Source organism: Hemicordylus capensis, chromosome 5, assembly GCF_027244095.1.
Source record: "Hemicordylus capensis ecotype Gifberg chromosome 5, rHemCap1.1.pri, whole genome shotgun sequence".
NCBI classification, from domain to species: domain Eukaryota; kingdom Metazoa; phylum Chordata; class Lepidosauria; order Squamata; family Cordylidae; genus Hemicordylus; species Hemicordylus capensis.
The window spans coordinates 190,904,903-190,924,710 of NC_069661.1; the positions used below are offsets into that span (position 1 = coordinate 190,904,903).

Sequence of the window (19,808 nt, forward strand, 5' to 3'; positions counted from 1 at the left end):
GTTCTTGGAACAGGACAAGGTTCCTCTTGTGCACCAAGCTCCTCAACCAAGTATCCCCGCTGGTTCACAAGTTAATAAATAACCTTCTTAAAAATTGTGAGGCACATGCATGAGGAGGAGAATGGGAGGTGCAGGAGCTGGGTGAAGAGGGCCTCCTCCCCCATCATGGTCTTAATACCCGCACACAGATACACTTCAATGTAGAATGAAGCGGGGGCAGTGTGTTGAAAATAAACTGTGCATTCCCCCCCCCCGCCCCAATGGCAGCCCTCTGGAATTCTGCCACATCACATTGGCCAGGTAGCACTTTCACAGCAGAAATCTAATTTTGAGATGCTGCAGGGACAGCACAGCAATGGCTACCTGTGCCCCCAGCTTTTAACAGCAGGAAAGTCATTTGATCGGCATCAGAAGAGGAGTTCCCTTACTGTGAGTGCATTGGTACCCAATACCCACAAATTCCTCTTTGCCCAGGACCCCTACAATTGGGGCTGCTGTTGGTGCACAACTGTGGAGCAGGTAACACCTTTCCTATGCCAGGCCACCAATGCTGGTTGTGGGCAGGACAACAGCACAGAATGCCATACATTGTGTTAGGGACAAAAACCACAAAGGGAGTTTTGGGGAAGCATTGTGATGCATTAGAGGGGGTCCTGCTGGGATGCAGAGCTGTGCTGTGGTGTGTGCACCAGTGTTTCTGCACAGACGGCCACAAGTCTGGCTGGAATAGCAAGACATACCGTGGGTGGGACCATCTCTCCACTGTTCACTGTCCCTAATTTTCTCCCACTCCATATCTGGGGAGGTGCACCCAGCTCCCCTTGACAGAGGCAGAAAGCCAGCAAAACATGAGCCAGGTTTGTGTCTTTAAAAGCTCCAACCACATCACTGTTGCCAGACAGAATGAGGAAGAGAAAGGCGGATGATTACTGAATCTATGAGTGCGGCTCCCAAATCTGCATGAAACCACAATTATGGTGGCATCTCTAGTCTCAGCAGTGAACCTTACTGCAAACCAAAGGTTCAAATTGGAGTTTGGTGTGGCAAATCACAAGTCACTTTCAGCTCAAAACTGTGGTTGCACGCATTTGGATGTAATGGAGTTCCAACCTCTGCCACATTTAAGTGGTTTCGTGTGATGTCTGAATTCGGCCACTGTCTTCACTCCACTCCACTTCTGCTTTGATGCTTGATTTGACTTACCTACTTCTTGAATGAATGAGCTCATGTCATTGTTCATGCTGTTATGCACATCCTAAGTAGTTCTAATGGCGTAGTAGAAAGCATACAGGCCATCATCCTAAGTAGTTTCCTTCTTCAAGTTTCAGTTGGTGTTTCAATCTGATTAAGCTAATAATGGAAAGAGTAGTATAGCTGCCTCTTTCTCATAATATAAGCAATAAATCCACAGCCTGGTATGATTCATTGACCAGTGATTATTGTTTATTTTAGCAATAAAAAATTCCCTTTAAAAATAATATATTGCTTTTCTAGACATCGGCTGGCAAGATTTTCACAGCTTGCCAGTGAGCTTGGGCTGTGGAGTCCATATGCACTGAATCCTTCAGATGACCTAGTTCTACTTGATTGATTATCAGTACATGGTAACTGCAAATGTTTGCTGATCTATTGTGTGGATTAATATCCTCTCTTTAACGCAAACATACTGCCTTCAATTAATGAACACTCATTAAAAAGGAACCCACCCACCCTACACCCTGGTTTATCTAAATCTGTCCACTGATGCACTCTCTTAAGGCCAGATTCTGTCAACTCTTTGCATGCAATGCTTTAAATATTGGTGTGTCAAAATACTAGACTAGGGAGACATTCTCTGCTCTGTATTTAAGCTCATAAGTGATGCACGCCAAATGTATTTATTTAAGCTATTTATACCCCCAGCCCTCCTGTACATTTCTGAGCTCGGTGTGGCTCACAGCATTAATAAAACAGATACAATGTAAAATAAGTCTATTAACACTGAAGAAGTTAAGTTAAATACCAGGCTAAAACCACATTTAAAATAACATTTTTAAAAACAAGTTTCAAATTAAAAGTTATTAATAAGCTAAAAACTGAGAACTATAAAAACTAAAAAAGCTACCAGATATAAGCCGCAGATAAAACATTTTTAATGCCTCTTTAAAAAGACTGATTTTTAATTGCAATTTTTTTTTAATACATGGAGGGAGCATGGCAGAGCTCTTTGGGGAGGACATTCCAAAGCTGAGAGGCCACAACTGAAAAGGCCCAAAGACAACTGAATCTTTTATACTGCTGAAAATCTCCTCCTCCGGAAATCTGAAAAGGTACTCTCATGCTCAGGGGCGTAGCTAGGGGAGAGGTGGCCCGTGTCCATCCCTCTCTCCGGCGGCCCTTCGGAGTGATGGAGATAATGAAGAAAATAGGGAGGGGTGGATCTGGGAGCCCCTCAGGAGCTCAGTGGCCCGGGTTCTTTGAACTCATTCACTCAATTATAGTTACTTCACTGCTCGTGCTCCACAAAGTCTTCCTTGCCATGAGTAAATACCATCCTCATATAGGACAGGGACCTGGGCAATAGCATCAATGCAGCAGCCAACCAATCAGAAGTGCTGCTCCAGCACTGATTCCAGCTTCTAATACCCGAGCAAGAGGAGGAGCTTGGCTTTCTGTCTTCATATGCAGCCCTATGTGCTACCTTGTCCATGTAACAGTTTATAGGACAGAGCAATAGCAGATAATGCCACTGCTAATACCTCTGCAATATGGACTTCTATGGATTTAATAAAATGGTTCATATATTTAAATGCAGTGTGTCTCTAAACGTACAATGCTGAGCTATTTCTAATCCATAGCGTTTGAAGATCTCATTCATTTCTCATGCATTGTCTAAACATTGTCTGTAATCTGCTTATGGATGGGACGCATGGGGAAGGGAGAATATTACCATGTCCAAGTATATGGGTCCAAATCAGATAAAGGCAACTAGATCTCTTCTTGTGTTTTGCTTTCATTCAGCTGGGGTACAGAGTGCTGGAGCAGCCCATGGCAATGAAACGCTATTGCACGCACAGAGCTGTGAAACTCCAATCAATAAGACACAGAGGCAGTAATCAACATGCAGATTAATGAACAGGATTCTATGCACCAGGGACCAGTGGAACAAAGACCAGCTGAGCATTTTAATTGCTGAGTTATGGCTAAATCTCAGTCCTATATCAATCTCTATCCATTATGACTATTGATGCGTGGCAGACATTAAAAGGAAAACAATAACATAATGATTCATAACTGCTAGGGTGCAAATGAATGGCGAGTGTTGCAAGGAATACAACAGCGATAATTTTTTCTTCAAGTCTGTGTGTGTAAAGAATCTAAAACAATATCGTCAATGCTCTTGATTTTCAAGGGACCTGACTGAAGTCCATTTAAGCCAAGATGAGTTTAAATAGAACTAACAGGAGAGTGGGCTATCTTTATGCCATCTCGGCATTTACCAGTTTCAGCATCCTTTTGAATAATAGCTGAAGCTAATTCATTAATTCAATTAACCAAGGCAACCATTAAAATGAGATATTGGAAAGACTTCTTTGCTAAGGTCACCTAGTGCAGCTGTCTTGTCAATGAAAGCAGTACCATCTAGCGTATACAGTACATTTGAATATGTTAGCTAACCTATATACTAAGTTTATGCATTGAGTGAGTTCTCTAATGAGTTCTAGAGATTCTTTTGCTAATATTCTTTTGGATCAAAACAGTTATTCAAGCCTTTCCTGAAATGATTTATCCTCCTTTCTTTTACTGATTAATGTTGCCAGCAATTTCCCCTTTCCCTTTTCAGGGTGTTTATCACAAAATTCTTTCCAAACTCAGTAGCTTCTAAAATGCCATTTGAAACCATAGGTTTTACTATATGTATTTCTTATGTTATCTAGAGCCATTTCATTCAATGTGTGAAAAGTAATCTCTCTTCATATTTACAGAGGTTACAGAGGTTAGATACAGAGGTACAGAGGTTAATCCTTAGTTATGTATTTTAAAAAAGAAAATAAACACACCTCCCCTAAACTTATATTTGTTTAGTTCTGAATTTCTCTGTCTAACCATTCAGATTGACAGAACATATGCTTATATCTAAGTGAACACTCATCTGCTTTTTTCCTGGCCATAAATGCTTGTCATTAAGCAGCCATCTTCAGGATTCCAAAATTTCTCTTTTACATGATTGTAAAAATCATGTAACAATTGGTAAAAAGATTGTAAAAATCTACTTGCCCATTTGCACAGAGACTGTGGTCTTAGGAGATCACTTAGAGTTGAACAGGCAACAACCAGTTGAGATGCTGAGAGCATCCATTATACGTAAGCTTTCCTTACTGCCTGCATTTGATGAAAAGTGTCATGAATTATGGCACTCCAAACAGCCGAGATTTTATATAATAATTACAATCATCATGTGCATAACAAACATATGCATTGCTCCTTCTTTTACTGGGGTATAGCATGTCCTTGACTTCTCTTTCAGATATTATCTTAGAGTCTTTCATCTCTCCCTCCAGTCTGATGAGTAGGTTTGGATATGAGTGGAAATTCCCCAGGACTGTTCCGAGTATCCTTTGACCTTCTTGTCACAACTTCTGTTCTGGCATCCATAAGGCAACATACCGTCCTGTTCTTTTTATTTGGGTCACAGATGGCCTCAGCCACATTCTTCACTTCCTCATGGAAGAACACCCACTAGATAAATTAGAACAGATGCAGAGTAACTTTTTCTTTTGGCATTTACACCACCCTCTGGTCTAATTAATCCTGACACTGTGACCATCATAATATGAACTGCATCAAAGGAATGAAATAACAGATTGTCCTTTTGACAGCAAATATGTTTATTTCTCCATTTAGGAAGACTTGCTTTTCTTCAGTCTCTTGCACCCTTCTTCTTCTGGCCAGAAAAAGTTTGCAACAATGAAGCGAAGGCCTCTGAACAAACACAGCAAGGCTAACTTGCATTTCAACAGAAAGGAACTTACTAGATTTAAGGAATGCCAATTTACCCTCAAGCTTCTTGTTTGATCTAAGATTTTGCATCTGAATTCTAATTTGTTTCCTCAACAATAATTCAGGACACTAACAAATTTTTGGTGCCTGTTAATAATATATGTGGCAGCTATACATATTTTATATTAAAGGCTGTTTTAAAAGCTACATCTTTATAGGTAATAACTTGCCTAGGAAAAAACTTTGAATTATTTATTCCTATTTTGAGCACATAATCAACTGTGTGTTTATAAGGCCAGGTACCAAACAACAACTATTAATAATATAGTCCTGTATCTGGAGAATAAAGCTTGAATTATAGCATATCACACAGATAATGATGTGGTTGTCATGATAACTGACCAAAGATCACATCTTTTTGAAGCATATTGTTCTATAATCATGAATATTTATTTATTTATTTATTTATTTATTTATTTATTTATTTATTTATTTGATTTTTAGACTGCCCTTACAAAATAGCTCAGGGCGGTTCACAAACATCAAAGACCCTTTAACAATTTAAGAGCACTGGAAGGCCAGGCCGAACAGGTAGGTCTTTAGGGCTCTCCTAAATGCCAATAAAGAATTCAAATTACGGATGTCTGCAGGGAGCGCATTCCACAGTCCAGGAGCAGCTACAGAGAAGGCCCGCCTCTGGGTCGCCACCAGACAAGCTGGTGGCAACTAGAGCCGAACCTCCTCAGATGATCTTAGCGTGTGGTGGGGATCAGTCCAAACAAGGCGCTCTCTAAGGTAACCTGGACCTAAGCGGTTCATAGCTTTAAAGGTAAAGGTAATAATCAGCACTTTGTATTTTATATATGAAATGTATATTATGCATATCCATTCATGCACACAGACACACATGGAGATGTTTCTGTATATTGAAATACTTCTTTTTAAAAAGTTGGTTCTTTGTCATTCTTTGTAGAAATTAATTTTGTCTGGGAGAATTCAACAACTCAGAAATAATACTTTTTTCTTGATTCCTAGTTTCTTTCTCACCTATTGCAGTAGTGCAAACTGCAGTGAATTTGCTGTAACATTTGACAAATGACAGTAATATTTTCATTCAAAAGCAAACTACCTCTGATGGCTACCAGTAGAAGTAACTGTTGCCCATTCCATGAGGTTATAAAAACAGTTAACCCTAGAGAAGCTGAGGCCCCGTCCCCTCCCAAAAAAGGTCTGGCCCACCACTCAGCTCTTACTTGCCTTATACTTATTTATACAGGTAAAAATAGCTCAGGACATCAAAGCTGTATTGCAATATATGTGAATACTCTGAATTTACAGGCCACTGCATTATACATGTTTGCTGTAACAAACATGATACTTTCTGAAGTGATTCCTCCTTGGGGGTAAACAAGAATATTAAGGATGGAGAGCATCCTCACTAGCACATTTTGAGATATAAGCAAGTAGCAAAAACATTCTGAATAAATATAAGTAGAACATAAAAACTGAAAATACCACAATATCTGTTTGGGGACTTTATGGCTTCCACTTCCACCAATATGTTTTTTTATTACATCATAAATATGACTAAAAGTGGCTCCAGTTTAAGTTCCAAAGTTGTATTTCTTCAACTTTACCCAAGTTGTCTAGCATCCTTAATTTCCTGCATGAATCATTTCCCCTGCCACATATTAGTGCTGGCTGTAGTCTTTATTTGAATCTAAGCAGGTGGATGAGCACTTGCAATGCCTTGGTGTAGGGGTTAGAGTGCTGGACTAGGACCGGGGAGACCCGAGTTCAAATCCCCATTCAGCCATGATACTAGCTGGGTGACTCTGGGCCAGTCACTTCTCTCTCAGCCTAACCTACTTCACAGGGTTGTTGTGAGGAGAAACCTAGATATGCAGTACACTGCTCTGGGCTCCTTGGAGGAAGAGCAGGATATTAAAAAAATGTGTTTGTTTTTTTAAAAAACCTCTCCCAAATGGTGTGAGGAGTGATTATAACAGTCACCAATATCACCAAAGTATTCCATGCTTTCTTTCCAGGAGGCACGAAGCTTCCTATGACATTTGCCCAGCTGTGGATATCATTTTACTCAAGCAATTGTAGCCATTTCCCTTCATGGACATTTGCATTGGTGACCTGTCATTTCTCTGTACACATGACTGCCTAGGCTGCCCTGACTACATGCTTGGCTAGACAAGCCTATGTTTCTTTCACAACTGCTTAGGTTTACATTATGCTGGGCTGGGACCATGAAGCAGCTTTCCAATTGGATCTTTCACTGTTATCACAAGACAGGGAGAACTCTGACCATGTACTGAGACGTGTTGGTTTTTTTGTTTTTCTTGCTTGGTTTTGTCCTCATTTGGGGCAGCTGCAGCTGTACAAGAGGGAGCTATTAATGGAACACCTGTGCCAGGGAAATCAATAGCCAACCTCGAGCAAACATACTTCTCCCAGTGAGGAATTAAAACAAAAAAACAAAAGCAGCCCCCAGGCATTTGGATTGCAGCCTTTCTGTGAATGTAAATGTGAATGAAGTTGTTCTAACCATTTCTATTATATCTTGTACTTTAGACCATCTTGTCCAGTTTAGGAGGGACTTTTTCCAAAACTCAATCAAGTCAATAGGAGACTTCCATTTGAGGTCTTGTAGGATCAGGCTTCTGGTGAACTTCGATAGTATTTATTTCAAACAGTTTTCTGCCTCCTGGCAATATAATGCTTCCTGTAATTCTGGTGCAATTCTAGCTCCTGTTAAAAAAATGTTGCATATCTTCATAATACTGGTGTATTACAATTTGCTGGTATACATGTTGATTTAATCACTGTGATAAAACTTTTAATTGTAGTGAAAAATAGGGATGTGCGTGAATCGAATTTTGTGATTCGATTCAAGTTTGAATCAAAGCAGCCTGATTTGATTTAAGCTCGAATCTGCTGGCCTTGAATCTGAGCCAATTTGATTCAAATTCAAATGGATTTGGCCTACTTTTAAGGGCTAGGGGTTTGGGTGTCAGGGCAAAATGGGTGCTGGGTGTCAGGGGACAATAGGTGCTGCCTACCACCCAACCCACAAGGCAGAAGGGAAATTGGGTGATTTTTTAAAGCAATTTTTGAATTTTTCCTACATTTGGCAATGTTGGTAGATTTAGATTACTGGTTTTTTAAAATTATTTTTGCCATAGGGAATAATGGGGATTCATACTGGCCCAGAATTCCCCATGGGTAGTGCCTAGGGTGCCCCATGGGTGCCAACTATCACCCATCCCGCAAAGCAATCGGGCAAAGGCTCCTCATCTCTTACAATTTTTAAAAAGGCAACCACACATTTGTTCACCCAGGCGTTTAATTAGATACTGTTTTAATAGTTTGTTGTTTGTTGTAATAGTTTTAACATTGTTTTAAACTTTAAATTATTGTAATGTTTTAACCTTTTTATTTGTTGCTTGCAATGTTTTGTTGTAAACTGCCCAGAGACTTGCATTTTGGGTGGTATACAAATATGTTAAAAATGAATGAATGAATGAATGAATGAATGAATGAATGAGTGGTTTTAAGGGATTTTTATGTATGGTGGATTCTCGGTTTTCAATGACTTCTCTACAGAACAGCACTCTATGAAGAAGTCATAACAAACCGAGAATTTACACTGTGTGGATTCTAAGTTTGTAATGACTTCTGCATAGAGTGCAGTCCTATGGAGCAGTAATTACAAACCAAGAATCCACAATACATAACAATTCCTTTAAAAATTACCAATCAGAGATGGCATAGGGGCGTGGACGACTGGCATCGTTGGGACAAAATGGAGGCTCAAATATCCAAATTGATTCAAGCCAAATCTAGGGTGATTCAATTCGAGGCTGAATCACTTGAATCAACCAGATTTGAGTCAAATCTATTTGGCCATGAATTGATTCACACATCCCTAGTGAATAATATACAAGTTCATGTTTTGCAATACATTTGTATGATTACAGTGCAAAACATCTTCCTGTGACTGCCTTAGTTGTTTCTAAATTTTATGTCATTTTTCTCCTGATTTTGGCAGGAAGTTCCCTTCTCAACTGCTTTTGCAAATATTAATTGCCCACTTGGGAAACTCAGCTTGGAGCAGTTATTGCTCTTGGAGTTTGTTCTTGCTTTGTGCCCAACCAGAATGTACACACATACAAAAGCAGAAGTGAAATGAATAGAAAATGCAATTTCAGATTTGTTTTTCTTTAGCAGCTTGGCTGCTGGAAATTATGCTTGCACTGCAAGCTTTTTATCAGACTCTCCAAGTTCCAGTTCTTTGTATTGAAGTCAGGCTGTTTGCAGTTGTTGCTTTTAGCTAGCATTACCAGCGCGGCACTCAGATGAGAATGACAAAGGGGTAGGTTATTTATTAAATTAAATAGAAAAACAGAACACAGAGAGAGGGAGAGTTAGGAGAGATGGGAAACAGAATTGGAAAAGAAAAATATTGTTATACGCTTCCCATCTCCAAATGGTGATAAGTTCCAGGAACCAGCCTACAGGTTTTAGTTTCCTTTGGATGAGATAGCAGTGGAGATTTATGGAATATATGTAATATTAACTTTTTTCTGTATTTAGAAATATACAAGCAGAGCATACTAGTGGCAAAATGCATTCCTATCGGCAGCTAGCACCACCACCTGCATCTGCTCCCCTCTCAAAGCACTGCACCACAAGGATCCTTCAGGTAACTCATCTCTCTCCATCAGATTTTTACAAGATGTTTCTGTCCTTTCTCCTTAGCTAGGGAGATGTACCTTTCTACTGATGGATATCACATTCCAAAAACTAGAGAGAAATTTCCAGCTTTTCATAGGTAGAAAGGTGGTCCTGTCATTAGGTCCCATTGATGCTATCTCAGTTGACTGGCCTGTGTTATTAGGAAGTCATCATTTGTAGCAGTACGTTAGTAATGAGTCTCTGGTAGAATACATGTATGTATACCATGTAGCAATGCTATCATTGGGTATTCAAGTAATGACAAAGAAGCAAATGCCATTCACTTGAAATTTGTTACCTTAATCACTGGATCCTTCTTATTATTTATTTATTTATTCGATTTTTATACCGCCCTTCTGAAAAGGCTCAGGGCAGTTGTCTTGCTCAGGTCGGTAGTTCTCAAAATGTCTTGCAGACATTTTGAGAGCTAAGAACCACCTCTTGATCTGCATAGTGTTTGTCCTCTCCCAGTGGGGAGAACTAGCGTTTGAAATTGAATGATGCACACTAAAACTGGCCATTGCTGACGAAGTACTGAAATAGAGCTCAAGAAGAATCTGAGTGACAGTATCTTCCCTCCACTTCCCTTGCCCTGGATATTCTAATTAAAACCAGCCATGTGATACATGACATGGCTGTCATTTAAGTTCTGGGTACACCCAGAACTTATCCTTTATACCCAATGAATCTGACAGCAGTGGGATTTTGAGATACTGGATAAAGTCAGTAGTCCAAAAATGTTTATGATATACTAGTGGTGTTAGATATTGCAATGCTTCTTTAAAACTACCTCCCCTAAAGCTTACAGATAAGATGGGTCTATTGCATGTCGTGCAGTTTAACAGTACCTAAATGTAAGGATCAAAGTTTATTGACAGTTTTCATAAATGGTTTACAAATGGCAAAATTACAAAAACACATCAAAGTAATATATAAAAACAATTTCAACTATATACAAAGCAAACAGAAAGTCACAATTATTCACTTAATGAAGTCTAATCTATCATTCGCTCTCAGCTTTTGTGCCAGCCTAGTAAGCATGCTAACAGCATTTGTGACGTTTCCATTAGACTTTCACAGTAACCATATAATACATTTTCTGATCAAATTTATTCCCTTTTCAAGAATGGCACTAGCCACTGGACCTCAGAGATGTACCGTATATCAGTGGCAGCTCCTCAGATCATGATAAATGTCCTCAACAAACATTCATTAACAGTGAATTTTAATAAACACTGTTGACTATCAGCTTGAGGCTACAGTTAGACTATACTTTCAGAAAGAGCATAATAGGGGCAAGGGTATGGTTGCTAGCCAGTTAGGTAGGGAATTATTTTTAGTTTATGTTATTCATTACATTTTTGTTTCCTTTTTCCTCCATAGAACTCAAAGCAGAGAACATAAGGCTCCACGTGGCTTTTCATCCAGATTGATCAGACCCAGATCTGCTCAGGTTCATTGAAGTAACTATTTACATCTTGTGTGGGAATCCTGTCATCCCAAATGCATGGAGGCTGGCTATCATCACCCAGTAGTGAGGGAAGGCACTCTTTTCTGTACATACCCCAATTCATGTTCTCTATTCTTATTTCTTCACACATTCCAATGATGAAATCAAGCAAACTGTCTTAGATCATGTCTTGAATGGCTCTCACTTCATCATTTGGGACTCACTGCTATGCTCCATGATTTCTTTGATATCAGGTTAATTAAACAATCTTAGGCTGTGAAGTGAAGTAGCTTTTTTGTCTTCAAACTATCCAGTTGTCAGTGCTGGATCATAAGTATGTGTGTATGTGGGTTGAAAAGTACGAGTCCTAGCTGGACTGAGACCAGAGCTAGATGAAGCTTGAAGACCAAGAGGAGAATCAATATAAAGCTGGAGTAAGTTGCTGCAAGCCATAACAAGAGCCTTGCTGAATCACACAAATGCCCATTTAGTCCAATATTTCTCAGCAGAGTGGGTAATTTGAAACAAAACAGATTTTTAAATTTAATTAAGATTTTTTATTTTTTTTAAAAAATGTAAATAAAATACTCATTTTGAAAAATAACAGTTAAAATAAAATCTCATCACTAACATTCCACACCTACACTTAGTCTCTTTAAAAATGAATAAATGGTTTTCTCACATACATGCTATCACCTACCAAACAAACAAACATGGGCATTCATTTCAGTTTCATTTCATAAAAATGGCTCTAGTCAGCTTGGCATTGCCCAGTAACAACCAGCTCTTGCTTCTGGAAAGTTTTAGAATTTTGGTTTCTGTTTCTAAGCAGGCTAAAGTAACATGTGCAAGGCACAGGCTGGATAGCAGGATTACTGTTTGTGGTGTAGCTGGGCCAAAGAAGATTCATTACATTAGAAAAAAACAAAACCCAGGAATTAAGGTTGTCCTCATGACTATAAAAGGGGCAGGGAGGCCAGATGGGGGGAAAAGCTGGGATGGACCTCCCCCTCCCCCCAGACAATTGGTGATGTCCTCTTTGGCATGGCGTCACATGCTCACACAACTCTGTGCAGTGTGGAACTCTGAAGGCCAGGACTGGTCTTCCTGGCCTCCTTGATTCCCACAATGCACTGCACAGTGAGTGCAGTGCATTGGAGGATTGTCCCAAGAGCCAGGTGCTCTAGGTGCCCAACTCCGTGTATGCTCTGGCTGCGTGCAGTTCAAGCATACTCACAATCCCGAACCTGGGTGCGCTTGCGCCCTTTAACCCAGGTTAAAACCTGGGGTAAATTTCCAGACTTGCGGGAAAGGCAGTGCCGGGACAGCACGCCTGGGTTTGACTGCTCATGTGCACAGCCTCATCATGTACTACAGTATTTCCTAAATTAGTAAAAATCCAGTTATTTTAAAAAATCCCACAATGTATACCCTCCAAAATGCTGTAAATACTCTACTGAGTCATAAATTAAGATGTTTACGATGATTTAAATGATTTAAATTAACAAGTTTATGACCAGCAGCAAGGTGGATGGATTCAGTTACAACAGCAATGAATGCACCACTGAGAGACCTTAAAGTCCAAGTTGAAGACAGATCACCCTGGAGAGAATCTACCTGTGTGGTCGCTAAGAGTCAACATTGACTTGATGGCACTTAATCAATCAATCAAAATCAATCAATGATGATATTTGCAGCACCATTGTTTAAGAAATATGTGACTAAAGTATCACTGGGAAATAAGGTATTTCTCTTAGTGATTTAAATCATGATTTAAGACAAAGATTTAAATTGCCTTGGTTTAAATCAGTCCAACCTGTCTCCTAGTGGCCAAGCAGATGGCCCCTGGGAAGTCCAGAAGCATATGGCTTCTTTGCAGCTTGTATCCAGAGGCATCTCTGGATCTTGAGAAGTATATAACCATCAAGATTAGTCAGGGTCCAGAGCAAGAAATCTGTCTAGAGCAGAGTCGGTATATAGATAACAGGCAGAAGGGCAACAAGTAGATAAAGAAGGTGAAAGATAGAAGGGAGCGAGAATGAGGAATACAACAGAAGGGCACAGAGAATGTGTTCTCTGGCCTGCCAGCTGCTGGGTCTAGACAGGTCAGGAGGTGCAAATCGTGGACAGCCCCATGCAGCACAGAAGTGCAGGGGTTGGGATGTGTGGTCCCAGTCCCCAGGAATTCCACAATGCACCATGCAAGTGTGCCAGCAATGGCAGGAAGCAGCCAGCATTTGCACACAAGCAGTTAGCCCAAGTTAAGGGCATGCTTGAGCCCTTGACCTCAGCTAACTGGCAAGCTCTGTAGATGGGTTTGCCACTGGGGTGCCAGCAGGAACCATTTGGCTCCGTCAGGTCCTAATGGACAGCCAAGCCCAGGGTTAACTGCCCTATTCTAGTCTTGGCTGCTCGTGAGAACGGCCTCTCTGTTACCAGAACAGAAGACCAACATGTATGCAGATCCTGTTTAGACAGAGTCCTTGAATGGTAGCAGTGGAGTAAGATAACACTGGGGAGAAGTAGAAAAAGTATTAGCTCTCCATCACAGTTTTAAGAAAGCATGTCAAATCGTGGCTTTTAGCCAGGATTTTATATGATTGTCTCCACTGCTGCTTCTTGTATTTTGTACTGTTTTTATGCTTGTGTTTTAATTTTTTTAAAAATCAGATTTGTTTTTATATTTTTAGCTCAATATTTTAATGTGTCTTTTTTATAATCTTGTTTTTAGATTTTATTGTGAGCCGCCTTGGGATTTTCTTAATGAAAGGCGGCATATAAATTTAACAATAAAATAAATAAATAAATAAACATGAACAAGAGCTCCCCAAAAACCCCTCTCATGATACGCAGCAAAAGATCTTTGCCTGGCCTGGAAGCATAAGAACAGCCCTGCTGGATTAGGCCCACGGCCCATCTAGTCCAGCATCCTGTTTCACACAGTGGCCCACCAGATGCCGCTGGAAGCCACAGACAGGAGTTGAGGGTGTGCCCTCTCTCCTGACATAACTCCCCTGCAACTGGTACTCAGAGGCACCCTGCCCTTGATGCTGGAGGTGGCCCACAGCCCTCGGACTAGTAGCCATTGATAGACCTCTCTTCCATGAAGTCATCCAAACCCCTCTTAAAGCCATCCAGGTTGTTGGCTGTCACCACGTCCTGTGGCAGAGAGTTGGCTGTCGCCACGTCCTATAGCCATTTATAACCAGGCTAGTTCATGAGGAACCAATGGACTGTTTTGCAGGATGGGGAGGCTGGTTGAACTCATCTTTCCCCCAGATGAGTGCCCTGGATCCTTTTGGCACTCAAGTTATGTGCCCACATGACCTGTGCTGCTGGGAGCAGCACACAGCAACAGAGGCCAGGACTCATTTTCCTGGCCTCTGCATATCCGACAAGGCACCACTTGATGAATGCGGATCCTTGAGGGATTCCCCCATGAGATGGGCACTCTAGGTGCCTGTCTCTGTGTCTCTGATGGAGCCAAAAAGAGAAAAGACAAAGGGAGGAACCTCCCAGTCGCTCCTGATAGGTCACTGCCTACATGTGGCCTCTGATGGCGTACCTCACTTGGGCTCCGGACACAATGTTGCCTCCCCACCTCCCCAGCTAGGTGATGGATAAGTGGCTTTCTGAGATTACCTAATGTGTGGCCTAGTTTTGTGCCGTGGCCTGTATTACCAGAAGGCACTTCTTGGTTCCTATTAGTATGTAAGGCATAGGTCATTGTGGTGCCAGATTAGTAGAGTATAGCAATATTATTATTTGAACATCTCAGGTTGGTACTGCTGGAACTGTTCTCATATGTGCTGTTTGGTCTTGGACTGTAAGAAAGGAATTTTGATTTTGAGTCAGCAGCCATAGAATCTGTGAACTGTTCACAACAGCAATCTATTATAAGCAAGGAAATTTAGTGCATTGCTATCTACTAAATTAGGGCAAAGGAATAGTCAGTCAGTCAGTCTTCCTTCTAATACCAGGCAGAGTCTAGTCTTTGTGGTAGAATGAAGGTCACTGTATATACAAGTGTTCCCCTGAGGCTATGCAGAAGAACATTTGAATCAAGTTCCAGTATGTATTTTTGGTAGTTTGGTCCCAATCCTAAAAGCAGTTAAGCGAATTGCTTAATTAATTCTCAGTTAAGTGAATTCTTGTTAAGACAATCACAAAGCAAGTTCTATTGATTTCAGCAGGGCTGCTCCCGAATTAGAATTTTGAGGCACATTGTTTTATGATTAAAAGAGTAAATGTTTTGTGAGTAAATAAATGTAGAAGTATGCTCCATTCCCTTAACTGAAAACTTCCCTTCTGAATTTCAGCAAGCATTCCTTTCTGTAATCATAAGGAATGTTTAATGGCCAGCCAGTTCCAACCCATGCATCCATATTTTATATAGATATCATTGCACATGTTAGATGTTCATTCCACCCACAAGCTGTGTCTTTGAGGGCATCGTTTACAAGCTATGTAAAGGTGACCTGAATCAGTCAGCATCAGTCACAATAAGCTGAGTAATTCTCCTGACACACAGTTTTGGGGAAAGTGCTTTTGGTGACCTGATGCTCGCAGCTATGTGGTGCTACTATCCAGGGCAGGCAGGAAAATACTTGGGTCAAACTACAAGTGCATTCACATGCACAGCCTAATCCAAGCTAGGGCAGCCCAGCCCAGCCCAACTTTGCTTATACGGTGGTTGCACCGGGCCAGGCCTTTTTGCGGCATCCTTGTGATGCTACTAAAGGTCTTAGGGCTCCCTACCACCATTTGAGGGTCATCAGGGAGGATGTGGCTGTTGACTAAAATGTTTGCCTGACTTCAATGCCTCCCCATTTTGGAGGTACAAGTTGTTGCTGGAGGAAAAACTGCAGGTCTTCTCTGATGCTTCAGGGGCCCACAGTTATGGCCTCTTTCTTAGGGGTCATTAGTGTTTTGCACCATGGCCGGCTGAGTAGGTTGAACAAAGGGTGTGCCATTGGACCTTTTTGAAGTTTTCCCCCAATAGTGGTTGTGGTACACATATGGGTGGTGGCTTTTCAGAAATGAGCCATGCATTTTTAGTTCAACACATTGGAATAAGGTCAGGTGATTAACACCAGGACTTCCAGGAGTCCTCATGTTATGAATCTGGTATGTTGCTTCATCCTTCACTGCTTGCAGCATAATATCTTGTTCTTGACACAGCATGTCCCAATCTTGGACCATGATATATCAGATGCCCTGTCCCAGGTGCATATGGGGCATTTTCAGGACTTGGTATCAGAAGCATACTTGCAGGCAGACCCTTCTCCACCCAGCCTGTGGAAGCTTGGAGGACTGAAGTAGATCAGGGAATTCATCTTTCTTTAGCTGCTAACACCAGAGCCTCCACACATCGTTCAATGCCTTTCAGGCCTTATTTTCCTTGCCGGATGCCTGGTCTTCTCCAGTGGACCATATTTTGCAATATTGTATGCAGCTTCACTGGAGTGGCCTGGCAGTTAGGTCCATTTGTGTTTGTCTCACTGCATTGGCCTTCCATGCTAAGTCACGGAGGCTTGGGGGATAGCACTTCAGATTTCAGGGTCAGGCGCTTGATGGAGGGTTGGTGTGGACTCGACCTGCCTTTCCTGAGGCCTGGCAGCCTATTTCCCCACTGTTATTGGTTAAGATGTTAGAGCACATTGTTTCTTCATGTCACTCCTCTTTTGAGGTCGTATTGTTCAAAGCCACCATGCTGACAGCATGCTTTGGGGCATTGTGGGTCAGTGAGTTGCTCATGTCATCCAAGTCTGACACATTTGGACGGGCCCTGGGGTGCTGCAATATACAGCTGTTCGCATGTGCAATCGCCTTGATGATCTGCATGACCAAGACTTATCCACGTGGTAAGGGTTGGCCATTATCTGGTTGGCCTGCAGTACCTTGGAAATGATTTGCCTGGCACGTGTGCTATCTGATTTTTTTACAGTAAGAGGTGATGGGGAGGGAGTTTTGTTTCACCAAACCGATGCCTCCACATTGACCAAGTACCAGTTCTGGGCAGTTGTTAAGGCTTCCCTGATTAAGAAGGACCTTGTGGCACGTGACTTCAGCACCCATTCATTTAGGATGGGGAAGCTTCTGACACTGTGGCGGCGGGGCTTTCTGAGGATTGGGTGTGGTGCATTGGCAGGTGCCATTTGTCCACCTGTTGGTGCTATGTTCGTGATTTCTACCCAGATCATTAGAGTGTTGGTTATGCATTTGTACTGATGGTTTTCTTTTCTTTTTCAGATGCAGTGGGCTTTGAGGGCTTGAATCGAATCAAACTGATTCCATCGGAATGCAAATTAAATTGCAAAATTCAATTCGTGCACATCCCTAATAGTATTAAAACACTTATGGACTAGTTGCATATACATATTATCTTGGATTCTTAAATCATATTTATTGTGGCTTTTTAAATCCAAGTAGCACAAATTCCCTTTTAATTGTGTTACAGCACTCAAATAATTCAAAGGAGAGTATGCCTATATTGCTGTTCACCAACAGAAGGCCCTCTTTGTGTATTAATTAGAACTGCAGATTGCAAAAGTACAAATCACTTGTTCAGACACAGAACTTACCTGTGATATGAGTCTTGCACTTGAATTGAAAACTGGGGATGTGATTCCCATCATGCACAAATCTTTTCCAGTGCTTCTGTTGCCAACTTAGAATCTTGTAACCATCTTTAATTTTTATTTATTTATTTATTTGTCAAATTTGTACACTGCCCCAAACTTTCATCTCTGGGCAGTTGAAAATAGAATAAAACAAGTTAAAACATATACAAAAACTTAAAAACAATTTAACAATTTAAAAATCATCCACAGATTAAAACCTTAAAATTGTAAAGAACTGAAAAAGCTTGGGTAAAGAGATAGGTTTTCAAATGCTTTTTAAAAATTGTCAGAGATGGGGAGGATCAAATCTCAGTAGGGAGCACATTCCAGAATTTCAGGGCAGCAACCAAGAAAGCCCGCCCCCGTGTGGCCACCAGCTGAACTGGTGGCAACTGGAGATGGATCTCTCTGTCTTAATGGCAATGCATCACTAATCAAAGAATGTAGTTCTTGTTCCGTTTGGACACAATCTGGTGAAAATTCAGCATTTTCAAATCTCAATTATTTCAATTGGAGAGAATTAAGCAGCTGGTTAACATGACCATTTACATCAATGATTTTACCTTAACTGTACCTGAACCGAACTACTGTCTTTATGAAACTTCTCAAATGTGTTTATCCTTTTTGGAATTCCCATCTCAATCAGGAGGTAAGAAAAAGAGTTTTTCTTCCATTGCTGCTTTGAGGGAAACACTGCTGAAGATTGCTCAACAGAGTATTATTATTCTTTGTCCTTGGGAGATCTCTATGGGCTCTTGATTCCCAATGCAATGAAGAATGTCCACTGATCCATTATTTAAAAAAAAAAAAGATGATGGTCTTTGCAAAAGACCAGTGATGCATAATTGGCAAATAAATGGGATTAAGATTGACCCTTTAATAAACAGGATTAAGATTAACATGTTTCAAATATCTGGGTGTTGTATTTCATGTTGCATTTCACTGCGAACCTGGTCCTTCAAGGGGAGTGCAACCCCATCTAGAACAGGCCGAATATCATTCACCTGGGCAGAGGAACCACCAACCAACAGTATTTCTGTCTTGTCTGGATTGAGTCTCAGATTATTCATCCTCATCCAGTCTATTACTGCATCCAAGCACCGATTCAGGACAGTCACCCCTTCAGCTTTGTCTGATAAAGAAGAGAGATACAACTGAGTGTCATCTGCATATCGATGACACCTCAAGCCAAATTTCCTGATGACCTCTCCCAGTGGTTTCATGTAGATGTTGAACAGCATAGGGGAAAGAATGGAACCTTGTGGAACCCTATAGCATAACTTCCAAGGGGTTGAGCAGTAGTCCCCCAGCACCACCTTTTGGGAACGGGCCTTGAGGTAGGAGTGAAACCACCTCCAAACAGTGCCTCCCACACCCAACTCAGCCAGCCTATCCAAAAGGATACCATGGTCAATGGTACTGAAAGCCACTGAGAGATCCATCAGAATTAATAGGGTTGCACTCCCCCATCTCTCTCTCTGCATAGGTCATCCCACAGAGTGACCTGTTTCTATTACAAAGCCAGGCCTGAAGCCTGATTGAAATGGCTCTAGGTAGTCCATTTCCTCCAAGAGTGTCTGGAGCTGGTCAGCCAAGACACACTCAAGCACCTGGAAGAGAATCCTGGTGGATGAACTCATGCCTTATGGGCTTTCTTTCAGATTCCTAACATCCCTGGGCTATGATCAAGCCAAACTGATTCTTAGGTAGTGCATTTTAGACAATGAGTACCAAAACGATCTAAGTCAAGTCCACAAATATAACAGCTTAGGGAGACCAATTAATAGCCAATTGCTTCACTAGGCTTATAGTCTCCACATGCATTTACTCTGGCAGGGTTTGATGTTCTTCCCTCTGCTGTGTTACAAGGTAGATTTTTGAAAATTCCATTTATAGAATGTACTTGCCCCTGTGGGTCAGGAGCAGTCAAGACAGTGGGCTATGTCCTTTTGTACTGGTCAAAGACTGAAATAAAGTATTATTTATTGTATATATTGTTTGAGAACCTT

At 41.1% G+C, this 19,808-nt stretch overlaps 1 long non-coding RNA gene across 1 annotated transcript; it reads right to left on the reverse strand.

Annotated features, from left to right (window-relative positions):
* Positions 1 to 1,726: 1,726 nt before the first annotated feature.
* LOC128328056 (uncharacterized) lies at positions 1,727 to 18,094 on the reverse strand. The gene is made up of 3 exons (XR_008308975.1): positions 17,761 to 18,094; positions 7,538 to 7,740; positions 1,727 to 4,719 (listed from the first exon to the last, which is right to left on the reverse strand). It is a non-coding gene; the product is annotated as an uncharacterized LOC128328056 (long non-coding RNA).
* Positions 18,095 to 19,808: the final 1,714 nt, after the last annotated feature.